General features: G+C 49.9%; 1 pseudogene; it reads left to right on the top strand.

Annotated features, from left to right (window-relative positions):
- The first annotated feature begins 7,789 nt into the window (after positions 1-7,789).
- LOC123135920 (uncharacterized) lies at positions 7,790-23,992 on the top strand (annotated as a pseudogene).
- The last annotated feature ends 643 nt before the right edge of the window (positions 23,993-24,635 follow it).

The raw sequence follows: 24,635 nt of genomic DNA, 5'->3' as shown, positions 1-24,635 counted from the left end.
TCGTGCTAACAAGCTATGCATTCCAGCTAGCTCCGTTCGTCTTTTGTTGTTGCAGGAGGCGCATGGAGGAGGATTAATGGGACACTTTGGCGTGAAGAAGACGGAGGACGTACTTGCTACACATTTCTTTTGGCCAAAGATGAGACAGGATGTTGAGCGTTTTATTGCTCGCTGCACTACATGTCAAAAAGCTAAGTCACGCCTCAATCCTCATGGTTTATATATGCCTTTGCCTGTACCTAGTGTTCCTTGGGAGGATATATCTATGGACTTTGTTTTAGGTTTACCTCGAACAAAGAAGGGGAGGGATAGCATATTTGTTGTCGTGGATAGATTCTCGAAAATGGCACACTTTATACCATGTCATAAAAGCGATGATGCTGTTCATGTTGCTGATTTGTTCTTTCGTGAAATTATTCGCTTGCATGGTGTGCCAAATACTATTGTTTCAGATCGTGATACTAAATTTCTTAGCCACTTTTGGAGATGTTTATGGGCTAAGTTGGGGACTAAACTGCTTTTTAGTACTACTTGTCACCCCCAAACTGATGGACAAACTGAAGTAGTCAATAGAACGTTGTCTACTATGCTTAGGGCTGTTTTGAAGAATAATAAGAAAATGTGGGAGGAATGCTTGCCTCATATTGAATTTGCTTATAATCGTTCATTGCATTCTACTACTAAGATGTGCCCTTTTGAAGTTGTGTATGGTTTCCTACCTCGTGCACCTATTGATTTGTTGCCTCTTCCATCTTCGGAGAAGGTTAATTTTGATGCTAAACAACGTGCTGAATTGATTTTAAAAATGCATGAGTTAACTAAGGAAAACATTGAGCGCATGAATGCTAAATATAAACTTGCTGGAGATAAGGGTAGAAAACATGTTGTGTTTGCACCTGGAGATCTTGTTTGGTTACATTTGCGTAAGGATAGATTTCCTGATTTGCGCAAATCAAAGTTAATGCCACGTGCTGATGGTCCCTTTAAGGTGTTAGAGAAAATTAATGATAATGCATTTAAACTTGAGCTGCCTGCAGATTTTGGGGTTAGTCCCACTTTTAACATTGCAGATTTGAAGCCTTATTTGGGTGAGGAAGATGAACTTCCGTCGAGGACGACTTCATTTCAAGAAGGGGAGGATGATGAGGACATCAATACAATTGTGACACCCACAGCCCCTGCTGCTATACATACTGGACCAATTACTAGAGCTCGTGCACGCCAACTAAATAACCACGTACTTTCGTTTCTTGGTAATGATTCTAATGTTCATGAGAATATGATGCTGCCTAAATTGGATACATTTGTTTTGCTTACAAATGAAGGGCCTAGCTTGGAGAAGGATGAACATTGGAGCAAGAACAAGCATGGAGATGATGGCATGCGCAAGGGAAACAAGAACGGAGTTACAAGTGATGATTTCAGGACTTTGAAGCCACCATAATGGGTGCATGAAGCCTTGGACGAAATATACAAGACGCCACTTCATAAATTTCGTCCCGAGGCTATTTTAGGTGCTGCGTCACCTTATTATTGGGCCAGGCCCATGTAATTTCGAAATACATAAGTATAGGCTATTTTTAGAGTCCGTATGTGTGGGGAAACAAGAGATAGGGTTGATTTCGGACCCCTCCACCAAGGGCCACGAAATTCCCCCCCCTCTTCCTCCATATATACAGCCCTTAGGGCATCGTTTAGACTTTGGGTTTTGTTTAGATTAAAAGTTCGCCATAGCTGCAACTTCGCGTACTTCGTTTGTGTTCAACGACCAGACAAAGGCGTCACAGAACCCCACCTTGATCAATAAAGCTTTCATCTTATATTCGCAATATCCAGATTGCAATCTTAGTTTCTTGCTTGTTCTTCGTTTGCTCGCAGGAAACAGACCCTCGTGGTCAGGTTGATCGTGCTCCAGCGTGGTCAATAACCTCTCGGAGTTGGTTTAGCGATTGCTAAGGCGCGATGTCCCCGCACGTTCGTAGTCGGATCATCAAAGTCGACTTCCACCAAAGCGAAATCCATCATCTCATCGAAAGATGGGACACCTTTGCCTCTATCAAGTGCTTAGTGATATGCTCCAAAGCCCTCAACTACTTTCTCACATCCACATATGACCTAAACCAAAAGTCAAACTCGGCCCCACCGATTCTTTCTATCCGGCGCCACTGAGTCCAGATGTCATAGCCACTGCCACAAACCCTAGGCAAATCGGTCTCACCAATAGGGATCTCGATCTCACCGAGATGGGATTGTAATCTCTCTGTTTCCCTTTGTAACGTTTCGGTACCACCGAGATGAGAGATCGGTCCCACCGAGATTGCAATGTAAACTCACTGTTTCCTTTTCATAACATTTCGGTCCCACCGAAATGAGCGAACCGGTCCCACCGAGTTTACCTGACCAACTCTCTGGTTAGCTTACTACCAAAGTGGGTCCCACCAAGTTTGTGTAATCGGTCTCACCGAGATTACGTTATGCCCTAACCCTAACCATATCGGTCCTACCGAGTTGCATGTTGGTCCCACCGAAAATCCTAACGGTCACTAGATTTGCTGAATCGGTCCGACCGAGTTTCCCAATTCGGTCCCACCGAGTTTGGCAAGTTGTGTGTAACGGTTAGATTTTGTGTGGAGGCTATATATACCCCTTCATTCATGGAGAGAGCCATCAGAACAAACCTACACGTCCAACTTGCTGTTTCTAAGAGAGAACCACCTACTCATGTGTTGAGGCCAAGATATTCCATTCCTACCATATGAATCTTGATCTCTAGCCTTCCCCAAGTTGCTTTCCACTCAAATCTTCTTTCCACCAAATCCAAATCCTGTGAGAGAGAGTTGAGTGTTGGGGAGACTATCATTTGAAGCACAAGAGCAAGGAGTTCATCATCAACACACCATTTGTTACTTCTTGGAGAGTGGTGTCTCCTAGATTGGCTAGGTGTCACTTGGGAGCCTCCGGCAAGATTGTGTAGTTGAACCAAGGAGTTTGTAAGGGCAAGGAGATCGCCTACTTCCTGAAGATCTACCGCTAGTGAGGCAAGTCCTTCGTGGGCGATGGCCATGGTGGGATAGACAAGGTTGCTTCTTCGTGGACCCTTCGTGGGTGGAGCCCTCCGTGGACTCGCGCAACCGTTACCCTTCATGGGTTGAAGTCTCCATCAACATGGATGTACGATAGCACCACCTATCGGAACCACGACAAAAACATCTGTGTCTCCAATTGCGTTTGAATCCTCCAATCCCTTCCCTTTACATTCTTGCAAGTTGCATGCTTTACTTTCCGCTGCTCATATACTCTTTGCATGCTTGCTTGAATTGTGTTAAGATTGCTTGACTTGTGCTAAGATAGCTAAAATCTGCCAAAGACTAAAATTGTGAAAAGGATAAGCTTTTATTTGGTCAAGTAGTCTAATCACCCCCCCTCTAGACATACTTTCGATCCTACAAGTGGTATCAGAGCTTTGGTCTCCATTTGCTTTGATTTCCATAGCTTTTGGTGGTCATAGCCTTGGTTTCACAACCTAGGAGAGTATGGCGTCTAGCGAGGGAAATTATCACCATAGAGGTCCTTACTTTGATGGTACTAATTTTGCTAGTTGGAAGCATAAGATGAAAATGCATATTCTTGGACATAACCCCGCCGTTTGGGCTATTGTGTGTATTGGCTTGCAAGGTGAATTCTTTGATGGGAGAGAACTGAACCGTGAAGCTAGCGCGGAAGAGTTGAAGATGCTGCAATACAACGCTCAAGCTTGTGATATCCTCTTTAACGGATTGTGCCCCGAAGAATTCAACAAAATCAGCCATCTTGAGAATGCAAAGGAAATTTGGGATACTTTGATTGATATGCATGAAGGTTCCGACTCCGTCAAGGAATCCAAGTTGGACGTGCTTCAAAGTCACCTTGACAAGTTCAAAATGAACGATGGTGAAGGTGCCGCTGAAATGTACTCTAGGCTTGCTCTTATCACAAATGAGATTGCCGGCTTAGGTAGTGAAGAGATGGCCGACAAATTCATCATCAAGAAGATCCTAAGAGCTTTGGACAGAAAATATGATACCATGTGCACATTGATTCAAATGATGCCCAATTACAAAGATCTCAAGCCAATGGAAGTCATTGGAAGAATTGTTGCTCATGAGATGTCACTCAAGGATAAGGAGGAACTTCCCAACAAGTCAAGTTGTGCTTACAAAGCCTCATGTGAAGCCCCCACATCATCAAGTGAGAAACAAACCTTCAATGAAGAATTGAGCCTAATGGTGAAGAACTTCAACAAGTTCTGCAAGAGTAGAAGCAAAGAGAGAAGCTCCATGTCAAGGTCCTACAATGACAAAAGATGTTCTAGTTGAGAGCGCAATTTCTACAATTGTGGGATACCCGGACACTATTCCAATGAGTGTACGGCACCCTACAAAAGAAGAGAAGAATCACCCAAGAGGAGAAGTAGAAGAGAAGAATCACCACCAAGAGAGAGGAGGAGTAGAGATGATTGTTATGAACGAAGAACATCCTGGAGAAGCAAGGATTCGGAAAGGAAGGACAAGTCATCAAGGAGCTACACAAAACGAAGACATCAAGCTCATGTTGGTGAATGGGTACCCGGCTCCGACTCCGACAATCACTCCGAGAGAATCTATCACTCCGACTCCGAATATACTCAAGATGAAGGTGTTGCCGGCCTAGCACTTGTGTCAATCAACTCCTACGAGATATTTGATTCACCAAATGAAGGACTAGGAAGATGCTTCATGGCTAAAGTCCCAAAGGTAACACACCCCGAGTATGTTGATTTCAATAGTGATGAAGATGACTTGTTAGGTGATGATGATTTACTTGTTGACAACTCTAGTGATGAATAGTATGATGAAACGTCAATTAATCATGCTAATCAAGATAAAACGAATGACAATGATAAGGAGAAGATTGAGCTTCTAACTAAAGAACTAAACACTCTTAAGTTAGCTCATGAAACAATCTTAGAAGATCATCAAGAACTTTTAAGGACTCATGAGAAGTTACGCTTTGAAAAGCTCAACCTTGAGCAAGAGCATGAGTTCTTAAAGGCAATCAATGATGATCTCCGTAAGAAAAGTTCTTCTTACATTGCCAAGCGTTTACTCTTATCTACTTACATGCCTCAAGTCAAGTCTATTAACAAGAACAAGAAGGATTCTTCCTCTAGTAGTAACAATAATTATGCTAAATCCAATGTTGATGCTTCTAGTAGTTCTCTTGATTCCACTAATGATTCTCTTAGCCAAGTTACTCTTGAGCAAGAAAATAGCTTATTGAAGGGAATTATAGAGAAAGGTGTTTACAAGAGCCTTGCCGGGAGTAAGCAATTTGAGGAAATTATATGCAAGCAAGGAAGGCACGGGAAGAACCAAGGTGTTGGTTTTGAACGAAAGTTCAATGCCAATGGAGTTGAGTGGGAAGAAGATCAATACCCCAAGACGAAGTTTGTTCCTCAACAAGAGAAGTATGATCCTACTTCCTTCAAGGGAACACAAGCTCAAGATGATCTTCCACCACAAGACCACAAGGCAAGGACAAGCTTCAAGAGGAGATTGATGCATTTGAAGAAGCTCCAAAGGCCTTGGTCAAGTGGGTTCCCAAGACTACGTCAAGCTCTACTTCATCAAGTACGACTACAACTCCAAGGATTCCTATCAAGATGATGTGGATCCCGAAGAAGAAGAACTAGATAGTTCTTGAGGGTGACTCTGCCAACATATTTCACTCACATCATTTTGGCAACAACAAGTGCAATCAACTTCCACATCTTGCACTAGTTCAAGGAGTCACAAATCCTCTTGTTGGTAAGACAAGGGACAAGGTAACCTAATACCTTCATAGACATCATCTTATGTGTGCATCACTCTATGTCTATGGATATCCTTGTTTGTTCCTTGTGGGACTAACCCGTGTAGGTATTGAAAGTGCAACTCACTCCAAAGGATTGCTCCAAATGATCTACATCAACATTGAGCATCCACATCTTCAACACCTACATGAAATCATCATCGACAAAACCCAAGGTTAGTTTGTCCCTCTAAGGGGGGATCTCACATCTAGGGGGAGCTTTACTCTAAGAATTGAGTCAAAGCAACTATAATGGTGTGAACACATCAATGCATTATGTAAAAGTGGTAACCCCACTTGAGCTTAAACGATGAGTATGACCTATGATCAAATGTTCTCATTTGACTCCTAAGTCAATATACTCATATATAGATGATCTAGTCATCGCCAATTGCTTGATAGATGCTAGAATTGGTTGTGCATGCTTTGCCACATATTTCATTTGCCATTTTATTGTGTGAGCATGTTGGTTGCATATTTTACTCATTCAAGGACATCAACTTGTTGCTTTGATTGATTGGTTTCTTTTTCTTTTTCCAAGTGGATGGACAAGAATGCCTAAGAACCTTCTCTAGCTATCTATGATTTTCTTGTCTCAAACTCTATTCATGCTACATCACAAAATTTGATCAAGTCAGATTCGAACCACTCTGTGTGAGGAGCACTCGGAGTCCCCGATTTGTCATAGACTTAAACTTCCAAAACTTCTTTGTGCGTTTCGGGCTGACCGATTCTTGTATTTCGGTCATACCGAGATCACTAAGTCGATGTAGGTTTTCAATCTTGGTGCAACCGATTTGAACTTTTCGGTCACAGCGAGTTGCTGTAACTGTCAACAGTTATGCATCTCGGTGCCACCGAGTTGTTCCACTCGGTCACACTGACAGGGTCGGGCTATATATACCCACGGGCAAAAATTTGGAAACTTTCTCCGAACTCTTTCGCCCACACGTAGCCCGCTCTGCCTCCAGGGTCTCCGGATCGTCCTCCTCATCGTCAGCCGCCTCTAGTCGCTGGTCTCCACCGCCGTCAACGGAAATCATCCCCGCCGTTGCCGCCATAGCGAGTTCATCGCCAAACTAGGGTATGGAATCGATCACTGTGCTATCCCCGTCTGATTCCTAGCACATTGTGTTCTCCATGAATCTTCCCACGATTGAAACAATCCTATCTAATCAAAACACTCCGTAGATTAGAGATGAATTGAAAATTTAGGGTTAGGTTTCCGCCGAAACCATCTCAGACCCACCGAGTTGTAGAACTCGGTTCCACCGATTCGGCTAAGGCCATTGCACATGTGATTCTCGGTCTGACCGAGAATTGCAAATCGGTGTGACCGAGTTCAGGACTTTGTGAAACCCTAGCAGTCTCGGTGCCACCGAACTGTGACTCGGTCTGACCGAGTTCACTAGTTTAGGTTCCAAAAGCTGCTTCGGTATCACCGAGTTTACAAATCGGTTGATCCGCAATGCTTCCTGTGGAAAACTAAAACTAAGTTTTTGACTCATTCTTTTGCAAAAACCTATGTATTTTGTGATGCTCGTCCACTCTATCTCATCTATATCTATTCACAGGGTCTGCAGTTAGTGTTTGCAACATGTCTGATCAAAGTGACAACCAGAACAAGTCATAGGAGCAGATACAAATGAGTGAGGGCACTAGTCCCTCTAGCAGCTCTAATGAGGGTAGCAGAAGCACCCCAAGCAACTTACCCAAAGCTGCCACCGGGGCCAGAAAGAAGAAAACCTCAGAATCTGAGGATGAAGACTATGTGGCAGTTGAGGATGAGGCCACTTCCAAGAAGAAAGTGCACAAAAAGGAGTATGTCTCAGCTGCAACCACTAAGCCAGGAGTGCAGAAGAAGGCACCTGCAAGAAGGATTCCCACTTCCAAACCTAGGAAGGTTGCCACTGGAGAAACCATGAAGTTTACTATTGAGTCAGAAGATGAAGCTGTTGGCCAAGACAAAAAGAAAAAGAGAGTCAGAACCACTACTACCAAAGTTCTTGGCAATCCCTTTATGAGGAGAGACTCTGAAGAGGAAGAAGAATAAGAGGTTGTTGCACCAGTACCCAAGGCTCAGAAGCTTATGGGTGATGCTATCAAGTCAGGGGATGCATCATCAAAGCCCAAAGAAGCACCCAAAGCTGCCTCCAAGCCCAAGACTGCACCTAAGAGGAATACCAGGAACATATCTGCTGCTGAGAAGAACAAGGCCCCAGTGCCTGAAACTGTTGCTGAAGAGGAAGATGATGAAGAGCATGTCTTGAGAAAGTTGAAGCCAAAGATTCCAGATCATAATGTTGCTCATCCTGTGGCTGAGAATATGAAGCTGAGAATGGATGCAGGCCTCATACAGTGGAGGTTATCAGATCCTTATGCATCCAGGAGAAGGACTGCTATTGACTACAGGTTCCATACAAAGGAACAACAGGATTTCTATGAGACAGTGTTGCTGGATAAGAAGCCAATAGTGTGTGACATGAGGTGGGTTGATTGGACCTACATGAAGGAGAATGAGGAACACTATCCTGGTGTGTATGACAGTTTCAGTGCTTGTGGAGTGGCAGACTTTGTTGGGCAGAAGCTCACAAAGTGGAATGATGAGCTCATAATGCAATTCTACTCCATAGCACACTTCTATCCAGATGGCAGGATAGTATGGATGTCTAAAGGTACTAGGTACCAATCAACAATTGAAGAATGGGCAAATCTGATCAATGCACCTTAGGAGAAAGAGGATGACTTGGATGTCTATGCCAAGAAGAAGATGGATCACAATTCTATGGCACATATGTACAAGGAGATCCCAGATGCTGCTGTTGAAACACATAAGTTTGGATCAGTACATTACCTTCTATCAGGACTGCCAACCATCAACTGGATCCCAGGCATACTCTCTTGCCCAAGTCAGGTGATCACAACATGATCAGAGGCCATGCAATAAATCTGCTACACTTATTTGATGTGCCACATAAGTTCAAGGTCATGAGCCTTATAGTTGAGACTATCAAGAGGACAATAGCTGACCAAAAGAGAAGTTGTGGGTATGCCCCACAGATCCAGGAGCTGATTAACACCAAGATGGGCACTGGCACATACTTGTTGGATAAGGATCACATGCCTAGCTATCCAGACTTTGAGGACAACCAAGTGGTTATGGATGAAGATGAACCATCTTCTGTGCATGCTCAAGCAAAGAAGGAGAAGGCAAGGACAGAGAAGGCTACCAAGATGACAACAATGGAAGAGGCATCTCAGTACTTTTTGAAGAGCAAACAAGATTAGCTAGGCTACTTGATTGCATCCACTCTGAGGATTGAGAAGGGGCTGGCCACCTTGACTCAAAACCAGGAGAGCGTGGAGAGGATCATGGAGCAGAAGTTCTATGACTTGGATGTGAAGGTAACTGAGATCCAGTCTGTTGTTGAGCAGCTTCAGGATGATATGCAGGATAGGAAGGGCAAGACTACCACTAATGCATTTGCCAGAGTGCCTAGAGCTCAGAGATCAGCTGCAGTGCCAGTGACAGACACCAGAGCCACTTCAACTGCGCCAGCTACAGCTCCTACAGCTCTAGTACAACCAGCTCCAGCACCTACACCTCCAGCTCCATCCTCATCAACTGAAGTCTTCATCCAATGGGCCATCTCTACACCACCACCTGAAGATCCAGCCTGAGAGATGATTTAGTGATATGCATTTTCTATGAACTTTTTGGTAACTTGTTGCCAAAGGGGGAGAAAAATGTATAGATCATAGGCTTCGAGAGAGAGTGTTGCTTTTTATTCTCTCTTGCTTTGGTGGTTGAGCTTTACTTGCTTGTTTGAGATACTTTATGTCTGTGTGATACTTGGATGATCATGTGTTTGATCATATGCTACATTTATGCTTGTTGGATGACATTATCCTTTTTATCTATATGCTCATTCACTTTGCTTGCTGATGAGTGCATGTATTCAATTATTATCATTTTGAGCGCTCCACCAAGATGTATGTGACATGGAAGAGTAACCCATGAGCCTAACTCTTTGTGCATTTGCAGTCCAAAGCAAATCTTAAACTATGCACAAATTTAGGGGGAGCTCTTGCTTATCGCATACTTCTCAAAGCGACAATGTTTTTCACTCTTATTATCATTTGTCGAAGCTTTGATCTATATGTTGTCATCAATTACCAAAAAGGGGGAGATTGAAAGTGCAACTATCCCTAGGTGGTTTTGCTAATTCCTAACAACATATAGCTCATTGAGTTCCATGATGAATATTTCAGGAAAAGCTCAATGAATGGCATGGCATGGATGAGAAAAGTGGACCCCTCAAAATGCTAAGGATAAAAGGATTGGCTCAAGCTCAAAAGCTCAAGACTCTACATTTTATATTTTAGTGATCCAAGATCACATTGAGTTATAGGAAAAGCCAATACTATCAAGGAGGGATGAGGTGTTGCTTAATGAGTTTCTTGCTCCATAGTGCTTAGTGATATGCTCCAAAGCCCTCAACTACTTCCTCACATCCACATATGACCTAAACCAAAAGTCAAACTCGGCTCCACCGATTCTTTCTAACCGGCGCCACCGAGTCCAGATGTCATAGCCACTGCCACAAACCCTAGGCAAATTGATCTCATCGATAGGGATCTCGGTCTCACCGAGATGGGATTGTAATCTCTCTGTTTCCCTTCGTAACGTTTCGGTACCACCGAGATGAGCGATCGGTCCCACCAAGATTGCAATGGAAACTCCCTATTTCCTTTTCGTAACATTTCGGTCCCACCAAAATGAGCGAACCGGTCCCATCGAGTTTACTTGACCAACTCTCTGGTTAGCTTATTACCAAAATCGATCCCATCGAGTTTGTGCAATCGGTCTCACTGAGATTACATTATGCCCTAAACCTAACCATATCGGTCCTACCGAGTTGCATGTTGGTCCCACCGAAAATCCTAACGGTCACTAGATTTGCTGAATCGGTCTGACCGAGTTTCCCAATTTGGTCCCACCGAGTTTGGCAAGTTGTGTGTAACGGTTAGATTTTGTGTGGAGGCTATATATACCCCTCCACCTCCTCTTCATTCGTGGAGAGAGCCATCAGAACAAACCTACACTTCCAACTTGTTGTTTCTGAAAGAGAACCACATACTCATGTGTTGAGGCCAAGATATTCCATTCCTACCATATGAATCTTGATCTCTAGCCTTCCCCAAGTTGCTTTCCACTCAAATCTTCTTTCCACCAAATCCAAATCCTGTGAGAGAGAGTTGAGTGTTGGGGAGACTATCATTTGAAGCACAAGAGCTAGGAGTTCATCATCAACACACCATTTGTTACTTCTTGGAGAGTGGTGTCTCCTAGATTGGCTAGGTGTCACTTGGGAGCCTCCGACAAGATTGTGGAGTTGAACCAAGGAGTTTGTAAGGGAAAGGAGATCACCTACTTCGTGAAGATCTACCGCTAGTGAGGAAAGTCATTCGTGGGCGATGGCCATGGTGGGATAGACAAGGTTGCTTCTTCATGGACCCTTCCTGGGTGGAGCCCTCCGTGGACTTGCGCAACCATTACCCTTTGTGGGTTGAAGTCTCCATCAACGTGGATGTACGATAGCACCACCTATTGGAACCACGACAAAAACATATGTGTGTCCAATTGCATTTGAATCCTCCAATCCCTTCCCTTTACATTCTTGCAAGTTGCATGGTTTACTTTCAGCTGCTCATATACTCTTTGCATGCTTGCTTGAATTGTCTTAAGATTGCTTAACTTGTGCTAAGATAACTAGAATCTGCCAAAGACTAAAATTGGGAAAAGGATAAGCTTTTATTTGGTCAAGTAGTCTAATCACCCCCCTCTAGACATACTTTCGATCCTACACGGAGTCATACCAACCATCCTCGATAGCAATCATCACACGCTAAGATTTGCATTTGTCGGTGTTCTGGGAATGGGGGTCCCCAGAATTGCCTGCCTGCGGCCTGCGGCGTGGCTCAAGTGGGGGCCCAGTGCGGCCCAGGTTCATCATCTCAGGCTTAAGACCCTCGCGAGGGGCCAAGCCTCGCGGGGCGGACGACAGGAAGCTTCCTCAAGAGCAGCCTCCTCAGGCAGGCTCGCGAGGAGACGGAGAGATCAAGGCAGCGTACCTCGCGAGGAGCCCGTGACGCAAGCCATGACAATCGAGACCAGGTGGGCGTCGGCCTGTGCAGTGTCCCTGTTTCCCCTTCGGTGCAAAGGGGGCAAGCACAGGCCAAGGCATCAGGCCAAGGTTACTGTTTCGGTGCAACAAGACCAAGACCAGCAGAACGGCAAAATGGAGGTCATCGTGGAGCCCAGGACGGCGTCATCGTCAGAGCCTTTGGCAGCCGTAGACCAACTTTAGTCAGGATAAGTGTACTAGATGTTCCCCTTCGAAATGGCCAATTGTTGGCGCCCTTCCCGCTCATTATTTGGGAAGAGGACCAGGGCCTCCCTCTATAAATAGAGCTAGCCACCATAGGGGGGAGCGGATCGGATCCAGATTGCGCATAGACTAGAGAGAGGCAACTGAACTCCCCAAGCAGTTCATCGCACCAGCTCAAGAACAGCCCCTCGCGAGGCTGCTCTCCCTTTGTATTGTTCATCATCAGACCCTGAGGCAATCCACCACACCACACACTAGAGTAGGGTATTACACTGCAATGGTGGCCTGAACCAGTATAAACCTCGTGTCCCTTGTGTGTTCTTCTTTCTAGCCTAGATTCCTTTGCGAGACTTCGAGACGTGAGCTGGTAGGTGAAAGATCTTCGTGTGCACCCCAGAGTTCGAACCTCAAGGGTCTGCCGGAACCCGAAATCTGACATTTGGCGCGCCAGGTAGGGGTGCACCGGAATCTTTCTTCCGCTGGTCGCGTGTGATCTTCCGTCGTATCCATGGCTGATGCTCGCCGAGCCTGCGCCGAGCGTCGGGCTATTCTCGCCGCTCGAGTCACCCAGACGGCTCCTGTCGGCGGATGCCCCCGTCGTTCCCCGTTGCCTGCCGCCTACGCCGCCACGGCCCGGCAGGGAACGAGCAGCAGGCCTCGTCCTTGCATCCTTCGGTGCAGCGGGAAGGCCGCACCACCACCCCGTCGGTGACTCCAGCCGATTCGTCGTCCCACGCCCGTCGCGCCCCCACGGACGCGCATGCAGCGCTGCTCCTGGCGCGTGAGCTCCTGCACTACCGTCTCATCGAGGAACTCTACAAGGACTGGCTCGCCGACATCACCGAGCTCGTCAGTGCCGCAGGGGGCTCCCCTTTGCCATATCTCTCGCTGCCTCGCCCTCCATCCTGCGCAGGAAGCGAGGATCAAGAGGTGCCTCCACCACCTCCTCCCCAAGAAGGCGCCCTGGCTCCAAGGTGCGCGGGCCCAGGACGAGACCCTCCGCATCCGGCGCCCGCACGACAAGAAAGGAGTTGCTAAGAAAACACTCGTCCCCAAGAAGGTGCTCGCATGCTCCCAGCACCGGTGCGCCATGACCACATCCCTACACCGCCACATCAAGACCCCGCGCTGCTCCAGGCAGGGGTGCGCGGGAATCCCCAGGAGCAAGCCCCACATCAGCAGAGAGCTCCGGTGGACACCCCAGGCTGCCGTGCCTTCACCGCCGAGCTCCGTAGCATCGCATGGCCCGACAAGTTCCAGCCGGACCTGCCTCCTCGCTATGACGGTACTGCAGACCCCGCGGAGTTCCTACAGCTCTACGAGCTGGGCATCGAAGCTGCCAACAGGGACGAAAAGGTCAGGGCGAATTGGTTTCCCATGGTGCTCAAGGACGGTGCCCGCACCTGGCTCCTGAACCTGGCTCCTGGCATGATCTCCTCCTGGGACGAGATGCGCACTCGCTTCATCGCCAACTTCCAAGGCACTCACGACCGGCCCCTAGCCATGAGTGACTCGCGCCACATCAAGCAACAGCCAGGAGAGACCCTGCAGAAGTACATCCAGCGCTTCAACAACGCCAGCCTCAAGATCCCCAGGGTGACTGAGGAAGCCATCATCTCAGCCTTCTTCGATGGCGTACGTGACATCAAGATGAAAGAGGAGCTAGCAGTCCCTGAAGACCTGTGCACATCCCTGGAGCTGTTCAACTTGGCGACCAAGTGCTCTAGGGCTGAGGAAGGGCGCCTCTCCCTCCTCGAGCTTTCGGCTGCTGATCCACAAGAGAAGAAGCCCAAGGTCAAGGACGTGAAGCGTAAGGGAGCTGCTATGCTCGTAGCAGAGCTAGACACCAAGCAAGGCAGGGATCACCCTGAGTCATCCAAGGGCAGCCGGTACTGCGTGTACCACAACCTCCACACCGAGAACACCAACGAATGCCAAGAGCTCAGGGCCGTGCGAGATGGGCATAACGGCCGACGCCCCGAGCGCAATGATCGGGGCTATGGCTGAGGAGGAAGAAGAGGTGGAGGACGATGGGAAGATCGTGGCCCTCGCCAAGGATGGCGTGACCGACCTTGCGAGGACCGCTGGCAGGACCAGCCTTGTGAGGGAGGTTGGAGGGATCAGCCTCGTGAGGACTCGCCCTCAGGGCAATGCAGGCCTCCCTCCTCTGCCACCACCGCCAAGGAGGAATGAAGACCATCATCAGGACGAGGGGGCTGGGGGCTTCCAGGAGCCTCGCGCAATCGCTTGCATCTTGGGCGACGCCCAGGCCCCAGCCTCACAGCGCATCTTCAAGCAATTTGCTCGCAAGGGGAATGCAGTCCTCCCCAAGCTTGAGGCCACGCGCCCTCTCAGGTGGTCTGCGTGCGCTATCACGTTCAGCTCAGCGGATCAGCTCAAGTGCGCGGCAACGGCGGGAGTCCTCCCAATGCTTTGTTCCCTAGTCATCAGCAATGTGCAAGTCACCAGGACCCTCATCGATGGCAGAGCAGCACTCAACATCCTGTCCGTTGAGACATTCAAAAATCTCCAAGTGCCATATGGTCCGCTTCAGCCGACCAAGCCTTTCTCAGGAGTCACTAATGTTCCACTATTCCGATAGGGTAGGTTCGCCTTCCAGTCACCTTTGGGCAGCGCAACAACTACTGCACCGAGCTCATTGACTTCGACGTCGCCCACATTCGCCTGCCATACAATGCCATCATCGGGTACCCAGCCCTGGCCAAGTTCATGGCAGTGACTCACCATGGTTACAATGTCCCCAAGATGCCAGGAAGCGGTGGAGTCATCACAGTACCTTGTGAGGAAAGGGATGCAGTGTGTTCTCTTGAGCGTGCCTTCCAAGCCGTGGCAGTCGAAGACCCAGACCACAGGAGCGGGAGACTTCCCGAGGCGGTCCCTAAGAAGAAGAAGGCTTCGCCTGGCCCAAGCCATCACGAGGCAGGTACCTCCAGAGGCGTTGCATCAGGATTCACGCCCATTCAGGGGGCGCCACCCTCTGTCGCATAGGAAGGCGTGCCCGGCGCCCTACTCGGGCAGGGCTCGGGGCTCTTTCTTGGAGAGCCATCGACTTTGCCAAGGTCACGAGGGAGGCGCTCGGGCACCACTTGGAGGCGTGCTTCAAAGCACGTTTCCCTTAGGAAGGTATGAGGCAAGGAAGGCCAAACCCTCAGGAGTTCATCGCAAGAAACATTCAGGAGCTACAGGAGTTAAGAGTCATGCGCGGCAGCCACAGCCCCCCATCCAAGTGAGGATGGCGGGCTGCGCGTCTGCATCAAGGTACGAGGGCTCAACCGAGCCGCGTGTCAGGAGTGCCTCTGGCCTTCATGCATGGGGCATTGTGAGGGTCCACCTCATAGCTATGTTCGCATGCCTTTCGGCCTGCGGAACGCGGCCGCCGCTCATCAGCGCCTGCTGAGGAGCATTCTGGAGGCTCAGGAGGTCAGGCATCGCGCGGTCCTGGCTGAGAAGGAGATGGCCCTCGAAGATCCACCTGTGCCCCCGGAGCCTCCCAAGGCTCCAGGTCCCGAAAGCTCGTGAGGGTCGGCTTCCTAACCACGCGTCGTCCGCTACTTCAGCATCACTTCATGTCCAGCGGTATCAGGTGACATCTTTCAAAGTTCCATTTTCAGCTAGGAGCGCCCGCAGGGCTGCATCATTCCCAGGTCGCGTGGGTCCGTCCCTGCGTCATGTATCCGTTTTCCTTATGCTCTTTACCTACCTTGTTGGGGGCGCCCCTCGGGCTACATTATCCCCAAGCTGCTCGGGCCTGACCGAGTGGCGTTTTCTTTTTCCGCATCTATCTGAAATGGATTTGCTCCTCCACGCTTAACCTGATTCCCATGGTTATCATCTGCTGCTTATCGCGGACCTCCCCACTCTTATGCAAAGCGCTTTCATGTTAAAAGGGGGGTACCTGAGCATCGCGACTCATGGGCTCTTACTGGCTCTCCAGCCCTCACCCCCTGGCCTTGACCCACGGCATTGCGACCTGTCATACCAGCGGCGGCTGAGCTCGCTCGAGGGCCGGGACCTGAGGACGTAGAGCATTTGCATTCTAACCACCCTGTAGGAACACACCATTGATAAAGGCCCAGAGCCAGGCGCAACCCGCCTCGAGGTAGGGCCTTGTGAGTCCCGCGCTGGCTCACGGGTGCCCAGAGACACATCTCCTAGCCCTACTATGCCGGCCACGTGTCAGGGCAGGGCTATACACGCCCCGGGGGCTCCTCCCGGAGGGGAGCCCCCTCCCACGCACCAGTGGAAGCAACATGCTCCGCACTGGCTGACGACACTTCCGAGCAGCGGCTATGCCCATACACACGCGGAAGCACTATGCTCCGCTCTGGTGATAAACAACTGAGGGCGGCCCACGGCCGTACCAACCTCAGGGAGCCCAGAGCTCAGTGTCCGACACCATCGCAACACCTCCCCTCGGGAGTGCCGCGTGAGGGGGCTAGACATGGGGGCTACGACCGGGCCACGCCCGAGCACATGCCACCCAGGCAGGTCCCTCAGACCTGGTCATCGCGTGCCTCTCCCCGAACGGAGCTAAGGTATGAAAACTCGTTGGAACATCAAGGGGGACTCCTGAGCATCACGACTCAGGAGCCTAACTGGTCACGTAGCCCCTCACTCCTTAGTCCCGTCCTGGTTTCCGGTCGGGGCTAACGGCGGCTGAGGTATGCGCGGGGCCGGGCCCTGCCGACGTAGAACAACGAATCCGCTCCTACACCTCCCTTCCCTACTTGTTGTTTGCGCGTCAAGGGGGACTCCTGAGCATCGCGACTCAGGAGCCTAACTTGCCACGTAGCCCCTCACTCCTTAGTCCCGTCCTGGTTTCTGGTCGGGCTAACGACGGCTGAGGTATGCGCGGGGTCGTGCCATGCCGACGTAGAACACAGGCAAATAGGAGAGAAAAGTGCAAATTCTAGGGAATCCAAAAGCAAATATTACAAGCCATAGATTGTTTCACAACGCCAAACAAAAGTTTAAACGCCTCCACGAGGCATGGTACATGTTGTAGGAATTAAAACAGGACAGAAGCCGCGAAGGGATCACTTTCCAGTGGCGCCGCTGCCTGTGGTGGAGTCAAGCTGGGCGGCTCCGCCTCCTGAGGCCGCGGAGCAGGCGGCATCGTGCCCGGGCAGGGTGCTGAAGGCACGGAACCTCCCCAGCAAAGGTTCAGCTTGGCCTTTCACAGCCTCAGCAGTAGCAACGGCAAGGTCACCGCTCACGGGTTCCAGCAGGCTGTCGAGGTCGATGTTGGGGTCGTGAAGGTAGACGTGGCTGAGGACACGCGTCGGCGCTGCAGAAGACAGGGCACGCGCCTCGGCCTCGGCCGTAGGACCAAAGCCGTCCGTGACATCTTCAAGTGCACGGACCAGGAAGGGAAGCAACTCGGCAGGACCGTCCTCTGCACCAGCCAACGGCTTCTCCAAGCCTCCCTTAGAGAGCATCTTCAACGCGGCGCGAGCTTTCTCTTCCAGCTTGGCGAAGGCCACTCGATCCTCGGCCAGGACCTTCGCCTTGCTGTCTAGCTCGGTCCTCTCCGCCTTCAACGCCTGCTCCAGTGTCTCCAACTAGCCACGGCGGTCATCAAGCTCGGTGTCCTGGTCCTTGACGGCAGCCTCCCGAGCCTTCATCTCCTTCTCCTTCTCCTGGTGGCAGCGGACCTCCTTGGCGAGCTCATCACACAGGCCTTGCAGCTCGACCTCTAGCGCCTTGCAGCGGCCCCGGGCATCCGCAGCATCGCCCTGGGCAACATCGCGAGCGGCCTTGGCCTGGCAGGCAGCTCGCTTCTCCCCATCGGCGGCCAACACGGCCTAGCTCAGCACCGTCCGGACGGAGGCGGCAGAACGGGCCCAGCCAGAAGCTAGCTCCAGGCGCCCGAACACCAGGCGGCGGTCCGCGCTCTGAAGATCCTCCTGCAGCCGACTCAGTTCGTTGGCAGCTTGTCTAGGACGGCAGAGGGATCAGAAGAGATGGGAGCCTGTGTAACAGGCAGAGAGGACGGTAGCATGATCACTGCTTGGGAGGAAGGAGCCCCCTGGGCCTTGGACACCTCAGCGATATTGTCAAGCGCAGGCACCTCCAGAGTCAGCGGGGCCACGGGGACTGACTCCTCGCCAGAGTGTCCCTGATGGGTTCGCGAGGACGACCGGGCGGCGGAAGCACGAGCCTCGGTGCCTCCTTTCCCCGCAGATGAAGGCACTTCTCCGGCAGACGAGCTCGCCTTGAGCAGGGCCGTAGAGGCCCCTTTCAACCTTTTTGCTGCGGGTGCCGGCCTGGCCAAAAGAATGCAGACGTCAAGCCTTGGCGGCAGAGACAAAGCAAAGCACGGATCGAACACTTACTGGTCATCATTCGCAGACTCAAGCAGCCTCCGGCCAAACTTGAAGCCCGAGAGCCTACAACTGGGATCGGCTTTGGGAGGCCCGGAGGCAGAAGGCGCATCGGGAGGGCCGGAGCTGGCCTCAGACTGCCCCAAGATCAGAGCAGATCCTGGGAGGACCAGCCCCGACCTGCCCTTCCTCGGGACCAAGGGAGAATCCTCCCCTCCTCGCCTGGTGCCGGCCTCGTCGTGGTCCGGCATGGAGCGGAGGGCGCGGGACCTGCGCCGAGGGAAGGACTCCTCCAACTCCTCGCCGGTCGCCTCAGAGTCAGACTCTGCCTCCTCCTCCTCTTCTTCCTCCTCACCCCCGCTAGAGTCGCCGAAGGACACGTTCACTGTCGCCAAAGCCGCCAGGTCTCCGGGAGCTTCTACGGGCACCAGCCCCTCACCGTTGAAAGTGGGCATGTCGTTCACCACCTGCTCCCAGTCGCCGTGAAGGAACAGGGGGACGGGAGCGCCCTCCAGCCTTGCCACGTCTCCCCCAACCAAGGAGTGGAGAGCCGCAACCAGATGTTCGTCGGCCAGGGCCTCGGATCTCAGGCGAAGGGTGGCGTCCGCTTCCCCAAGCCTCCACAATGGGAGCGAGTGCTTCCGGAGTGGAGCCACCCAATGCTCCAGGAACCCCTCAGGAGAGTGGCCCCGGTCAGCTTCGCCGCCCCCAATTTGCCTGGCCTCAGGTCCGCGTTCATCCTCTTCAGCACCGCCTTTCCACGAGGGTCGACAAGCTCCACGCGAGACCACGCATCAACGGCCTTGGGCTGCCCCGTAGGCAGCACCAGTCGGGGGTGGATGCGCCCGACGTCCACCATGACCCACTTGCTCCGGAAGCCTTCGATCCTCTTCACAGGCTTCGAGATGGCATTGGAGTTGGAGTATCCAGAGATGTGGGCAGGAGAAACCCGGAGGTAAAAGTAATGACGCAGCAAGGCCACTAAGGGCCTGACGCCAACGTGAGCCTCGCAATAGTAGGCGAAAATCGCCAGGAGAAGAACAGAGTTGGGGTGGAGGTGCAGTGCTTGAAAGTTGTATTGACGAAGAACAGCAAAGAAGAACTCAGAAAAAGGAGGCACCAGACCGGCAATGATGGCGCTCAGAAAGAGCGGGTAGAAGGTGCTCCCCTTGCCCTCAGGCTGGTCGGAGCCGGCCTTGAGCATAGTCGCTCCCTTGTTGCCCTGCGCCACTGTCATCAGGCGCGTGAGGGCGAGATTCTTCTCCGACACATTCGGAGGATCCAGAGCCGGCGAGTACCAGGCCTCGGTCGAGGTCTTGCGAGGCACCATGGCTTGCCGGATGGAAGGGACTGAGACAGATCTGGAGGATTTTGGAAGCAAGAAGGACAAGAGCGAGAAAGGGGATCTAGAGCAAGGCGAACAAGAACGAAGCCGGTAAGTCTGGCCCGGACACCCCTTTTTGTCAGATGGACAGTTGCCGAGGCGTCATGGGGAAGCGAAGACGCCAACGTCCAATCAGTCGCCACGCGGCACCCAAGGCTGCAGGCTATTGGGGCCCGCGGCGCTTTGCACTTGCCCCTTCACTTATCTACTAAGCCAAGTCCGGGCGCTCCTTGGGCCCGGGGGCTACTGTCGGCGTTCTAGGAACGGGGGTCCCAAGACTTGCCTGCTTGCAGCCTGCGGCGTGGCTCAAGTGGGGGCCCAGTGCGGCCCAGCTTCATCATCTCAGGCTCAAGACCCTCGCGAGGGGCCAAGCCTCGCAGGGCGGATGACAGGAAGCTTCCTCGGGAGCACCCTCCTCAGGCAGGCTCGTGAGGAGGCGGAGAGATCAAGGCAGGGTACCTCGCGAGGAGCCCGTGACGCAAGCCATGACGATCTAGACCAGGCGGGCGCCGGTCTGTGTAGTGTCCTTGTTTCCCCTTCGGTGCAAAGGGGGCAAGCACATGCCAAGGCATCAGGCAAAGGTTACCATTTCGGTGCAACAAGACCAAGACCAGCAGAAAGGCAAGATGGAGGTCATGTGGAGCCCAGGACGGCGTCATCGTCAGAGCCTTTGGCAGCCATAGACCAACTTTAGTCAGGATAAGTGTACTAGACGTTCCCCTTCAAAATGGCCAATTGTTGGCGCCCTTCCCGCTCATTATTTGGGAAGAGGCCCAGGGCCTCCCTCTATAAATAGAGCTACACTACTAGGGAAAAGCCTAGCAGCAGCGCGGGTTTTGGGCCTATTAGTAGCGCGGGGGCCGGCGCTACTAATATGGCGCTATAGCTAACGTATAGCAGTAGCACGGGTGCCACCCTCACTACTACTACGTCCTTTAGTAATAGCGTGTGTAAAAACCCGCGCTACTACTAATCTTTAATATCTGTTTTTTTTTTGAATTTTTTCGATTTTTTTTATTTTTTCCCTAATTTTCAAATTTCTGAATTATTTTAACTTCAAATCTCTAATCACCCCTCATCGCTGCTCAGTTTAATCTCTAATCACCCCTCATCATTCCAAATCATCTAACTTCCCGGACGGTCACCCATCCTCTCACTACTCCAGCCTGAGCACGCTTAACTTCCGGGTTCTATTCTCCCTCGTTTCCAAGTCTGCACTTGTTGTTTTCACAATAGTAAGATGTCAATCCTATTAACCTCAAGAATTTTGGTTGAGCATGAAGTCACACATTTCACTGTTTGAGTATGAAACTATTGTTCTAAAAAAATTGTAACACTAACATTTCTTGAATAAGTAGTTTGACCATAGTTGGACCAGATTTGACCACAGTTTGACCATAGTTTGACCAGATTTGACCAAAATGCAAAAAAACTAAAATAATTATTTAGTAACACTAATATTCTTGAATAATTAGTTTGACCATAGTTTGACTAGATTTAACAAAAATAAAAAAAAACTGAAATATGATGATTTTTTTGCCTCCAGATCTTAAAAGCCCCGTAACTTTTTTCTGTTAGGTTTTTGAGGATTTTGAAAATGTTTAACAAAGTTACCCCATTAAATTTGGATGTAACTTTTCGAGTAGATGATTTTTCATATAAAAAACTTTTTCATCCGAGTTAGTATGCAAAAGTTATGCCCATTTTTACAAATTCTCGAGAGATTTTGCAAACAAAGTCGAAATTCATATTTGCAAATTTTCCCAACAACTAGACCACATATCACATGGGAAACTTATTTTCTTTTATTTTTTGACATTTTCATCATTTTCTTTTACTTTTTTTTAAAACTGAAAAGGCGATCCACCAGGGGGGGGGGGGGTAGAGTTTGAAAATTTTGCAAACAGGCCATACCCCGTGCTACTACTATGGCAGACGATTAGTAGTAGCGAGCGGTAAAAACCTGCGCTACTACTATCAACTTAGTAGTAGCGCGGTTTTATAACCATCGCTACTACTATGGCATGGTCCAGGGGCCACTTAGTAGCAGCGAGGGCTAAAAACCAACGCTACTGCTATCAACTTAGTAGTATCGAGGGTTAAAAACCCGCGCTACTACTATGGCATGTCCCGGGGGGCACGGTAGAGACCGCTTGGTAGTAGCGAGGGTTATAAACCCGCGCTACTGCTATCAACTTAGTAGTAGCGAGGTTTAAAAACCTGCGCTACTAGTAAGTAGCAGTAGCGAGGGTTTTTAACCCTCGCTGCTGCTAAGATTCTGTGTATAGGCTTTTCCCTAGTAGTGCTAGCCACCACAGGGGGGAGCGGATCGGATCCAGATTGCAGATAGACTAGAGAGAGGCGACTGAACTCCCCAAGCAGTTCATCGCACCAGCTCAAGAACAGCCCCTCGCGAGGCTGCTCTCCCTTTGTATTGTTCATCATCAACCCCAGAGGCAATCCACCACACCACAAACTGGAGTAGGGTATTACACCGCAATGGTGGCCTGAACCAGTATAAACCTCGTGTCCCTTGTGTGTTCTTCTTTCTAGCCTAGATTCCTTTGCGAGACTTCGAGACATGAGCTGGTAGGGGAAAGATCTTTGTGCGCACCCCAGAGTTCGAACCTCAAGGGTCTGCCGGAACCCGAAATCCGACAACATTCTCTCGCATAATGACCTCTTCCCTTACAACGACGACAAACAATATCACTTGTGTGCCCTGTTGATGCCATGGAAGAAGAAGAGCTATGTGCAGCCTCGGTGGGTGTCGTCTTGGTAGATAGTGGTGGTTGTGCCTGCTTTCTTGTATCATAGCTAGAGGAAGCAGATAATGGAGGTGCTGGTGAAGTGGAAGTACAGGATGAACACGGTGTCTATGATGACGATCCACCTGCAGAAAAGTTAGTTCGCGCCAATGCGTGCCGATCGTGCACTTCACGTTCAGCTTAACAAGCAAGATGGAATAAACGAGTGATATTATGATATTACTTACACTCTAAAATGGTCTGAATCTCTTTATTTAATCCACCCATAAAACATGCAAGCATAGCTTCATTATCCTCAACAATACCACATCTAATCATAACAGTTTGCAATTCCTGATAATATTCCTCTATAGAATTTTTTTCTTGTTTTAAATGCTGCAATTTTTGAAGCAATTCATGTTGATAATATGGTGGAACCCAATGAGTACGCATAGTAGTTTTCAAAGCAGCCCAAGTAGCCGGAATAGGATAAAATCTACAATGATCAGACCACCAAACAGAAGCAAAGCTAGTGAATTTACAAACAGCAGCATCAACAAGTCTATCCTCAGGATATTGTAAGCATGTGAAACGTTGTTCAGTTTCTAACTCCCAAGTAAGATAGACATCAGGAATGTATCGACCCTAAAATGGTGGAATATTCAATTTCAATTTAGGAACATGGTCATAATCTCGTACCTGAGGTGGTGGTGCTGCACTACCATTGCGATTATTTGCATGTGGATGACCTAGTGCTGGTGGTTGCATGTAGTTCTGATTTTGATCAACCTCATCCTCGTAATCGCGCGCATAATTGTCATCCTCCTCGGCACAAGTAGTAGTAGCAGGAGCCAAAGAAGCATCAACAGTAGGTGCAACGGCACCAGAATTTTGGGTTTTCTGGTTTCTAACAGAGGCATTGAAGCTAACCCGGAGATGATCAAGGCCATTACCTCATTTGCAAAGCCGACGTGTATCAATGATGTTCAATGTCTGGCGGGTCGTATTGCTGCCTTAAGCCCGTTCATAAGCTGGTTGGGTGAGAAGGCTATACCACTGTACCAGATGATGAAGAAAACAGATCACTTCGTCTGGAGTGATGCTGCTAATGACGCGTTTGAAGCTTGGAAGAAATAGCTAGCTGAGCCGCCAGTCCTCGCTGCTCCTATTGATAAGGAGCCATTGTTATTATACGTGGCTGCTAATGCCCGGGCTGTCAGTGTAGCTATTGTGGTGGAAAAGAAGGAAGCAGGCAAGGAATATCCGGGTCAACGACCGGTTTACTATATCAGTGAGGTGCTTATTGAGTCCAAGCAGAGATATCCGCACTGGCAGAAGCTTGTATGTGGGGTGTTCATGGCCAGTCGAAGCTTAAGCTGTATTTTTTGGGTCATCCCATCACTGTGGTTAGTTCTGCTCCTTTAGGGGATATTATTCAAAACAGAGAAGCCACAGGTCGGGTAGCCAAGTGGGCCATTGAGCTTGGACCTCACGGTTTGAAGTATATGCCTCACACGGCCATCAAGTCTCAAGCATTGGTGGATTTCATCAATGACTGGACGAAGCAACAGATGCCTGAAGAGAAGCTAGATAACACATATTGGACTATTCACTTTGATGGGTCCAGGCAACTGGAGGGCTCGGGGGCTGGAGTTGTCTTAGCCTCCCCTCGAGGTGACAAGTTTTGTTATGTTCTAAGGTTGATGTTTCCCTGCACTAACAATGCAGCTGAGTATGAAGCCTTGCTCCATGGTCTTTGGATGGCTAAGGAGATGAATTTAAGCCAGGTGAGATGTTTCGGTGACTCAGACTTGGTGGCTCAGCAAGTATCCGGCAAATGGGATTCTAAATATCCACTCATGGCAGCTTATCGTCGCGAAGTTGACACTATTCCTGGGCA

This window comes from Triticum aestivum, chromosome 6B (genome assembly GCF_018294505.1).
Source record: "Triticum aestivum cultivar Chinese Spring chromosome 6B, IWGSC CS RefSeq v2.1, whole genome shotgun sequence".
NCBI lineage: Eukaryota > Viridiplantae > Streptophyta > Magnoliopsida > Poales > Poaceae > Triticum > Triticum aestivum.
The sequence above is the reverse complement of the archived record's forward strand: the minus strand, read 5'-3'. Positions and strand labels throughout refer to the sequence as shown.